Source organism: Aythya ferina, assembly GCF_964211825.1.
Source record: "Aythya ferina genome assembly, chromosome: 12".
Taxonomy (NCBI): domain Eukaryota; kingdom Metazoa; phylum Chordata; class Aves; order Anseriformes; family Anatidae; genus Aythya; species Aythya ferina.
The window spans coordinates 4,823,198-4,834,002 of NC_140308.1; the positions used below are offsets into that span (position 1 = coordinate 4,823,198).

At 41.7% G+C, this 10,805-nt stretch overlaps 1 protein-coding gene across 5 annotated transcripts in view; it reads right to left on the reverse strand.

Moving 5' to 3' along the window:
• Window positions 1–9,983, reverse strand: part of PLCG2 (phospholipase C gamma 2) — a 69,723-nt gene extending 59,740 nt beyond the window's left edge. The window contains exons 1-2 of one of the 5 annotated variants that reach the window (XM_084533260.1): window positions 9,933–9,983; window positions 9,726–9,819 (exon numbers count right to left, since the gene is read on the reverse strand). The gene's annotated coding sequence lies outside the window, so the exon portion shown is untranslated. Of the gene's footprint in view, window positions 1–2,351; window positions 2,430–2,547; window positions 2,748–9,725; window positions 9,830–9,932 lie in introns of those variants that run through there. The other 4 variants (XM_084533262.1, XM_084533259.1, XM_084533261.1 and 1 more) reach the window with 4 other exon arrangements.
• Window positions 9,984–10,805: the final 822 nt, after the last annotated feature.

Genomic DNA, 10,805 nt, shown 5'->3' on the forward strand with positions numbered 1-10,805 from the left:
TTCAACATCGTGTCACCAACTGCTTTCAGTCCCATCTGTCAGACTTTGAAGCTGCCCGGTGCAATCTTTCCAATCCCTTTTAAAATTCTACCACTTCAGTAAACACTTTTTTTTTTCTCAAGCTAACAGAAAAGCAAACAACAGTCCCTCCTTACCTGCAGCGAGGCCTCTTCTGCATAGCCCACACTGAACCTGAAGTTCCTCTAGAGCAGGAACCATGCCTTACTCCCTGTTTTGCAAAGCATTGTACAGGTTATATCATGTTTAATATCTATGAGCTTGTTACTGTGTAAGAAAAGGGTACTTTGTTTTCCTACTGGTACTGAAAAATATATGTATGTACATGTCAATCCTACAACTGAGAACTTTGGACAACTTTTAAGGGTTGTAAGCAATGGCGTATTTTAGTCAGAATGTAACGGATCCTTTTTGACCCCCCGGGACCAGTCAGATTAACATAGAAATTATCACGGCCTTGCATCTCACAAGATAGCCACAGTCATCTCGTCTTACATTTGTTTTTTCTGTTATTACAGTGACTTATAATAACAGAAGTGCAAGGAGCAAAAAATAAAGTTACAAATCTTTGAACGGTGCCTGGCTTTCAAAAAGGAGAAAGCAAATAAAAGAAACCTAGTGTTCTCATTTTGCTCCCTCATTAAGAATTGTAGTGAAACAAATATGTTGTGATTGGAACAACATTTAACCATTTCAGTAATACTGCACAGCAACAATAAAACTCAACAATAAAACTCAACTTGTAAATGGATATTTTTTTTCAGGAGAATATAACAAAACATACATATGCTGAGCCTGTTGCAGTACAAGTTGTAGCTGTAAAATGAAGCATACCTTACAGCAACATCAAAAAGAATTTCTAAATATAGCTGCTTAATAAAAGGCGATGAAGCATTTTTGAGAGCTCAGTCCCCTACTGCAAAGGAACTGCCTTTCAGAGGTGGCTTCTTAAACAGTTTCCGCTGAATATAATATACTGGACTTCCCCTTTTAAAGTAGCTCTTCCTTCTTAAAAGAGAGTGAATGCTGTTTTTAGTCTACCTTACATTCTAAGCCAGGTTCTAAACTTACTCTGAAACAATACTGCAGCTGAGGATACCTACTTCATCAGTAAACAGGTGAAAAAATATCACAGCATTTTGTCAACCTACATGACCATTCCTTTATCGTTCCAGCTACCTGTTCCAGTTTGGGAGTAACTTGGAAGGAACACCACAGGAAGCTTCCTAGCGGTGAAACACACCAGACCTCCCAGAAGAGCTCAAGGAAGCCCTTCATTGCCTTTTCAGTATTGAGAGTCTTCTTAGACCCACACATGGGTGCCCCCAAGCCTTCTTACACTCATCACTGCACAAATATTTGAATCTACGATATTTCGGTCCATTCACTCAGCAGAATGCCATTATAACCCCATCAACACAGTATCTGGATACCTCTACACCAGAGGAGCACGAGCTACAGGACACCTTTGAGTGAAATAAAAGCATCGCTGCTCTTCTACAGAACTACTGACGCCTAAAGCAGGGAGGTCCAGCATCATTCAAATGATTCAACGAGTGATCCAGTCATCATGTAAACATGCCACAAACTGTAGTTTAGACACAGATACATTACTTTACTTTTGACTGTAAGCACCACAGGTGTGAAAATATTGGTATCCTGTATGCCACGCAGAATTGGGATCATTTGTTACTTTTTGCGTTGTGACACAGGAGCAATTTCTACATTGTCTTTTACCAAAGAACCTGAATACTTTGAACTAAAGTCGGAAAGGCTCATTGCAAGGAAACAAGTGAACACAGACATGGAAATCGACCATTTCCGTCCACCCCCAAAGCTGCATATTTAGTTTTCCTTCATTACAGTACTCCTGAATTTCAAAAGCAAACCCTTTCTGAAGATCATCTACAGTTCTTGCCTAGCAGACATCTGATAGAGCAGGGAAAGAGAGGAAAAACTGAGAAAAGTCAAATCACAAAGGTACAGGTTGGCAAAGAACATCTCAGATGAACACTGCTGAACCCCCACTCTTAGCTCCGACCTTAGGACACAGCAGGTGCCTTCCTGCACCAGGTGGCCCAAGAAGTGCAATCTGAAGGCAGACCCTGGTCAGTTGCTGTTTTCCCCCACGCTCTGTGCACCAAAACCTCAATTTCTACAAGACCTGCTGCATCCTTGGCCCCTCACTCTGCCTTCAGGTGCATTTCGGACACCGCCTCACCACAGCACCACCAGCACGGGTACCCACGGCTCCACTAATTAACAGCAATCAACGCACGGCTCTTCGCAGGGGGGCTTCCCTCCTCACCCCTGGACCCCCATCAGACACCCACCACGGCTGAGAAGGTTTCCTCCTTCCCTCCTTCCCTAGCCAGCCTGCAGCAGACAGCGTCCAGCCGCAAGGTGCAGGCAGGCAGCGTCCCCTCTGCCAACCTCCCCCTGACCCCTTCGCCCCAAAGCCTCCTCCCTGCCCTCGCCCACCTCCTCTCCGCCCTCCTCTCCCCTCCCCGCGGCCGCCCGCCCCCTCACCTGCCGCGGGGAGCAGCCCCCCGCCGCCACCACAGCCACCACAGCCGCCCTGCCCACCCCGAGCCCACCTGCTGGAGGGGCCGGTGGCTGTCCGGGAGGTGGCGGTGCCGGTGTCGGTGTCGCCGCGCCCCGCCGGGGCTCCCACTTCTGCTTCTGCCCGAAGCGGGAAGAGGCGGGGCGCCGCCGGCCACCTACTGGCGTACTGCCCCTCAGGGCGTCCCCTGCCTGCCTGAGGAGAAGGAGAAGGGGCTCGGTCCCGTCTCTCCTCGCCCCCCGTGCTTCCACCTCCCCCGGGGACCAGCTCCCTGCTGCCGCCTCCCCTCAGGGCCGTGCCCTTGTCCCCTTCAGCCGCCCCTGTCCCCCTCGCCGTGCCCCCGTTCGAGGCCTTGTTGCCGAAGCCCCTGTGAGAAGCAGGTGCTTGTGTGCCCTAGGTGATCATTAACCCATCACAGTTTTCATGAAGCGCTCAAAGCTCCGTGCAATTCCTGCTCGCGATGATCTTTCGAGCCTGCGGTAGCAGGAAGCCGCAGAAGCAGGGATATGAAGTTGACGCACTCGGCTGCTCCTCAAACAAACCAAAAAAAAATGCCTAGGAAGCAAAACTAGAGATGGCACAGTGTTTGCAAGGAACGGATCTCCCCTTTCTGCCCATACAGAGGAAGTTGTGGACAATTTGGCAAGGGCCACGCCATGTTGCTGTGGCAAAATCCATATTCCACGTGCTGCTTTCCAAACACAGGTTAAGTCTATTAGAGAGAGCTCTTCAGCTGCTGTCCTTCCAACCCTGGTAGCTGGCAAAAAAAAAAAAAAGGATTGAAAAGGACATGCCTCTTAGCAGTCAGACTTGGAATCAGATCTAATCTACTGACAAGAGAAATGTTTTCAAGAATTTCTGTCAGCTTCATAAATGGTTGAACAGTAGTCAAACACTATCTTACTCAGTAAAACTTATTAATAATTCTACCCTATGCATGCCAAAGCTACTGAAGCAATCTAATATCTGGAATGGGGTATCAACAAGAAGTTCTACAACACCAAAAGCAATGCTACAAAAATGCTTAGCTCAGAAAGAGAAAGAAAAAAAATGTTCCTTGTATCCAGCAAAAGCTGTAAGGAGCAATTTGGGAAACTCTTCCCAAAGACAAGCTAACAAATACTTGCCATAGGTAAAAGCATCAAAAGATTTCAAATGAGTATGACTCAGGACCAGAAACTGATGAATGCATTCGAAACACCACCACCACAAAAGGAAAAAAAAAAAAAATAAAGTAAAACCTGATTATCTGTGAAAGGATTCTTTTAAATGCAAAATAAAAATGTGACAATTATAATCTTGTCATTGTTCACTGTTTCATGAGCCATCTTGCTGTAGACTCTTCAGATTTTTCCAGGTGCCAGACCTGGGAAATGTTTCTTTATAATATGTGATGTAGTTACAAGTTCACAGAACATCTTACAGGAGACATGACACTAAAAGAATGAGAATAGCAGAATATGTATCAATCATATCAACATGTCTCCCAAAGTTTGTTTTTAGCTCTTGATCATTAAAACCTGGAGTGTTTTATATTGAAGCTGCCTTTGAAATTATATGAATGGCAACAGAATGCTAGCATCAAGTGGCCAACTTCCCCAGCTGCAAAAGCTGAATACCAGAACATTCATACGACCCAAGCCACAAGGCACATACCATACACCACAGAGAGCTACAGGGTGCGGGTGATCCCAGGCATTTTACAGGCAGGAGATAACAGAATTCTTTGAATCCCATCTGTCAGAATCAGTGTTAATCTGGATACGTTGGCAGTGAATCTAAGTTTCAGCAAATATCAGCCTCAGCAGCCCCTCCTTCTACTGCTTCACTAGTACCAAGTCTCCTCACCAGTCATATGGCATAGCTGCAGCAGAGGAACCACCCTTGAGCAACCCACAAGCCACAAAGGCACGGAGTTGACCATCTTTATGATATTCAGAGTCTTTGCTGCAGAAGTTAAGCAGGGCTGCAAAACATACCAGACTTAGGTCTAGACATACTTCGGTGTGGTTGAGCCTCAGTGGTGCCCTGGAAGACTAAAACCTACCAATTCAAAACATTTCTGGCACAACCTTAGGTTTCACTGATAAAACTTTCTTGAAGCTGGAGAGTTGTGAGACAGTCAAAGGAAATATGTATGTGGAAGAAAATCAGCTTCAGTGGAGATCATAACACTGAATTCCAAAAATTGCTGATTGTAACAAAATCTTGGACATATAGATGGGATAACCAATCCTCATAAACAAAACAAAACAAAACAAACAAACAAACAAACAAACAAAAACACTATAAGAGTGACTCAGAAACATCAGCTATTGCTCAGCACATCCAGTACACTAGAAGTAAGAGTACTCAGATTCCCTCACAATCACAGCAGAAGATTCAAAGTCACTGTCAGAATCAGCAGCTCCTGCCATCCAACTTTCAAACCTTGAAAGTGGGACCTCCCAAGTGGACAACAGAATTCCCTGTAAAGAGTATGGACCTTGCAGTCACAGATAATTATCAGGTGGCATGGTCAGTCCTTGTTTTTTGTAACAAAAAAAAAAATTGTTTATACATGTGGGCTGGGAAGAGTTGTGGGGAAATTTGTCCTTTGAGTTGAAGAGTCTGACCCCAGAAAAGCCTGTGTGTTTAAAAGGTTAACCACTATAATATTTTTTTTTTTTTCAGCTTAACCTTCTTTTGATAATTTAAAAAGGTTCTTCACATTGTTAAATATAACCAAAATTCATACTGTAAGATCCAAAGAGAGTTTTCAGTTGTGAGTACATTTTTTCATGTCAGTCATAAATCCCCCAAAAAAGTGAATTTATAGGGTTGACATTGACACTTTCTTAATTACAGCATTAGTAGCTTCAACCCTGTCTTATTGTCATATTTGGTAATGAAGTGTTGATTACTTCCCTGAAGAATAAACAAGGCACAAAAGAGGATCACAGGCCTGGCAAGACAGCCTCATGGATAGAATAAATAATGGTCACAAAACTGGTGCTGTTTCCTCACAGGAGCTACAAAGAAAATAAAGCTTTTGTGTAGAGGATAAAAGTTGAATAGCTTTATCCCATCAATCCCCACTTGTAAGAAATACTAAAGAGCCATTGGGCATGAGGAACAAATATTTTAGAGACTGTCACTGATAAGAGTATCTAGTCTAAGTATTTGCTCACCATCAGAGTACTTCAACTCCTTGGCAGGAGTGCATAGCCTCAGCTAGATTTTCTGGTTTGAGCTGCAAAACCTATAAGCAGAGGTTTTTTCATAGAGAAAAGTTATTTTTCAAGCTTTTCTTTTATGAACTTTTCCTCTGCAGGACTCTGAAACAGACTCTAAACCTGTTGCCAAGAGAACTTGCACACCACCATACCAGGATTACACGTCAATCCAATTCCCTGTCAGAAAGCAAGTGCCAGTTTGTGAGAGGAGAAATCTGTGATCACTAAGGACTGGCTTGTTCTTTTATAGCTCCTCTTCATAAAGTCATCTATTTTGTCCAAGTTCTTCCCTGGCCATACAAAATGAAGTTGTTTAAGTACAGGGCCTAGTAACCAAGGCTAGTTCTAAACTGGAGGTTGCTTGCAGTGGCCTAGCAGGCATTGCCCAGCTGGCCTGTTCTAGAACCTTCAGCTATGGCAGGAAGCCTTGATCAAGTTGTAATCATCACCTTTAGTGTCTCAAAGCACCTTTGTAGCTGAATCCGATCTCAGAATATTGTCCAGCTGCAGGAGCACAACTCAAGCAATGAACTTTCCAGGTGAGCCAGCCTCAAACATGTTCATGCCATCTGACAATACAACAGCCTCAGCACATCTTCACAACATAGAGGGGTTTGGACTCCTTGCGAAGTGTATTTATTTAAAAAAAAAAAAAAAAGTGTTCTAGTGTTTACTTGGCTTCATTCTTATCATATTTTCTTTTTAATCTTGGTAAATTATTGTCACAGTCGCAATATTTAAAGTAAATATTGATTTAAAATAAACTAAAGTAGCTAACAGAAAACCTTACATGAAGGAACGGATGCTGTGCGTGTAAGTGGCAGTCCTGTTGCCTGCTGTGATGTTTGCCTGAGTCCTAAAACATTCAACCACTTCTCACTTAACTCACCTTGTCCCTTGTTACTTGCAGACACCATGTTTAAAAAAAACATGAAAAATTACTGTCCTAAAAACTTGGTAGAATAATACCCCTTGGCATTTCTGAAACAATTTTCATTTATACATGTCAAAACAATTTTAAAAAGGAATAGAAATCATCATTTCATCATTTCACATTTTCAAAGGAATCAAGGCCCACCCGGAGAGTGAGGAGGTTTACCAGAGATCTCACAGCAGCAGCAAGCCTAGGGCAGAACGTCTTCCAGGTTTAATACTAGTGACCCGTTTTAGGAATGCTAATTCCTCATAGCAAAACTAGCTATTCCAGGAAAAAAAAAGAAAAAAGAAAAAAAAAAAAAAAACACTTTTCATTTCTCAGAACAACATTTTTTTTAAAAAAGTTTCAGTTTAGCAGAAACTCTTGTCATGTGATTTGGGATGATCAATCAAAAACTAAAAATAGATGTGAGAACATGTGAATTAAATGTGGTTTTTCTGTACACATAATAGCTAGCTAACTGTTCACTCAGTGTCTTGGACTGGTTTTGCCAGCTGTGCATAACACCAGTGTATTTATAGGGCCTGCAGTTACACCTTCAGATGAAACATGAAGTACTACAGTCACTGCATCCACAGCAGCACAATGCCAGCAGCTCTTCACCAGCACCACTGAGAGAGAGCAATTCTGCCTTACCAAGGCCTCAGCAGAACAAAGCTGCAGGAGACTCAGCAGGGAACCAGGTAAACTTTCCGTCTATGCTTTTTAAGCCAATCAAATGAAAATCCTTCAGAAAAAGACTGTGACTGCAGGTGAACAACAACAAGAAAAAGCATTTGGCAATATTTTTCAACTAGGTGAATTGCCACTCAGCAAGAAAAAGTCCAGATCTTCCCTCTAGTTATCTTCCAGCCTTTCATTTTTCCCCACTGCAGAGCAGCACCACAGGTGAGCTCAGGAGAGCAAAGCACTCTGTTATGATGTGCTGTAGCCTCCTGCTCTCACTCGTCATCCCTTCAAGCTCAGAGAGGTGGAAAGATGCACGACTTCAGGCAGGCCAGGCACGGCGATGAGCAAGGCTAGACTGGAGCGTTTCACCACTGCTCTGAACTGAAGTCACAGGTGCCGTGGTGGGACCATACAGCGTGCTGTGACGACGGGAGGAACAAACCGAGCACTGCTGCAACGTGCTCTCTCACTGATCACTTCCCATTTTCCTCTCATTCTGCTAAGTACTTCTTAACATTGGCTTAGCTGCTGTGGGTGGAAGTTCTTCTGGGACCATTAGACAGATGTAGCCCTAGTCTTTTTCTACTCTACACATGGCTGATTGCAGGGATTTATTATAGTCTAAGGCCTTCCCTCCAGGCACACAGGAAGGGAGGAGAAGTTTCTTGCATCAGTGCTCACTCATGCAAAGATCAGCTTTAATCCGTCACACGCTGCACCAGAAAAGTTTAGAAAAGCCCTCTGGCATTAGAATTAACTGAGGACAGAGCGAGCACACTGGTCCTGTTTACAGATAAGCATGCAATCATGTAAAACACACATCAAAATTTCACTGAAATGAAAACACGATTGAAAAACTAATGAGGTACTTGAGAGGTTTTTTTCTGAATAGGGGTAGGATGAGAGACACTCCTGGGATATGCATTGCAGGCGCCTGTGCCTTGGAAGAGAGTCCATCTGGTGTATCTCTGTGATCAGCATGTTTGCATAGAATGCAAATTGTTACTGCAACTGCTGTTATCTTTATGCACTGTAGTTATAACTGAATGAGTCACATAAAAGGGTCAAAACCTTCTGTTCTACTTTTTATGATAAACATCTTTTTAACATACAGCGTTAGAGATCCTGTGCGTCAACAGATCAAGGTAGGAGTTGGTACTGAGTGAGACCCTGGCATAGGGGCCCAGTCTTATTAACATATTTATTAACAATTTTTAAAAAACAGGGTAAAAAAAAGGAGAAAACATAGATGTGTCTATTAACTATTAAAAGCCTGAATAAATTAGAGATTCAGGATAGGCTGCTTAAGTTTTCTTGTTTCTCAAGCTGCCCTCGAGCCTGCAGAACAAATGGGAGTAGCTGTGTTAGGGTCTACTGTGTACTCCGCTCCCAGGCTGGCAGGTGGCAAAGATGTGATATTGCAGCCTGTGCAAATTTGCTGGGGCCCACGTTCTGTTATAATGGTCTCCTGAGTACCCGTGCTGAGTAAATTTAACTTTGCATCTTCAGAAGAACTTCTGTTTGCAAAATTTTTCAGCAATTCAAACAGATATCATCCATCATGTGACACGCTCCATTTCTCAAATACAAGTTTTCACATATAGGTAGAGTCATACTATTTTACTTATTTTAAAAACTTTATGTAAGACACTTTGCACATCTCCCACCAGATTTCATTTGTGCAACAGAATTCAGATACTTCACAATACATTTGTAAGTACCAGCTACCAAAACCTTCTCAGTTAACAACATTTGACTGAAAATCTAATTTATATTTTGTGTAAGGTCTCTTAAGAACAACCATTAGATTTGCACTTTTACAACAGAGGGAAAAACATGAGAAAATAACCTTCAAGGGAAAATTTCTCTCATTTATTAGGAGACAAATCTAGAATAAATGAAGAATCTAAGAATGTGAATTTGCAAATGCTTATTTAGCCTGATCTCCAAATTGGAATGAATTAAAAATAGGTCAGTTATTTTCTAGCCTTAGAAATTTCACACACGCATAGACTGATTCCTCCACTTTCTTTCCTTAGACTGGACTAGTAATTTTAAGACACAACTCCCTCTTTCAAGGAAAATGTCTTTTACATTTCCTGTATGATTAAGACAGTCCTTTTATTCTGGAGCTAAGCTACAAAAAACATTTACTTTACGTGAGGGAAGGCAAAAACTAGAACACGGAGGGCTCTGCCAGGTAATTTAAACCCAACTGTCTTCACTCCAGAACCTTTCTGCCACACATCAGGAATTATTTGACCCCATTTCTGTGAAGGATATCTGCCCTGCTGAGTCTCAAAGGCCGCAATACAGAGCTTACCTTTAATCCTGTGCAGAATAATGAATGATATACTGCTGAGATTAGCTAGGCAGTGTCAAACGGAGGTTTCTTCCTCTTTGTGCTCTGATTCCACCTGGGTAAAAGCTTACTGTTAAGACCCCTTAAGCACACAAAATCTCACCAACCTGAGCCTTTTGTTTAATATAAAATTAAATAAATAATAACAATTAGAAAAAAATCTGTCACCTGTGATGACAGTCTCTTCTCCTTCTAAAGGGCAGATTTTGTTACGGCTGTTGCTAGCAGAAAAAAAAAAAAAAAAAAAAAAAAAAAAAAAGGAAGTTAAAAGAAGGAAAGTGGAACACATGAAGTGTGTCACTTTTCACCAGCAAGACTCTCTCCTCTTTCACCGTCTTTATGAGCTGAGCTCTTTCATGACAGGTCACTACCATCACATATTAATAACACATTAATAATGCCCCAGCCTGTGATAAATGCAACAGTTGTCACAGTTTTTGTTTTGTCTCAGGTAAATTTTGAATTCTTTGCTCTCTGGTTTCTAAGCCTTTGGGATGCCCTCTCTTCCTGTTTTTAAAATTTGTCTGCAACCAAGGGAATTCATAATTTACTTTTTTAAGAAATGTTGAGAGTATCACGGACCCTAGCAATTCCAACAACTGGGCTTTAAGTAAAACATTTAATACCTTTAATCCTCAGAAGAAAAAAAAAAAAAAAAAAAAAAAACACATGAAAATTGAAAGCACACATTTCTGGTTCGAGATATGCTGTCTGGAAAAAAATGGTTTACACGTAGAACATAGGATTTTAAGATTAGAGCAGAAGACAACACCTAGCTTGTTACCCCAGTGGGAAATAGATTAAAATAGGATGGAAATAGATTATCAGTCAATGCTTGAAAGTTTTGACCATTTTTTATTCTACTGAAAATAATGAAATTGTTGAAGCTGAATAATACTAGTTTTCTAGTAATTTATATGCAAAGAGTAGTCATACTTTACAGCTTTATAAATCAACAAATGTACATAAATCTATTTGTAAAGAAATAAGTTTTTAAACAGATTAAAACAGAATCCAAATATTTGTATCAAACCAATGTTC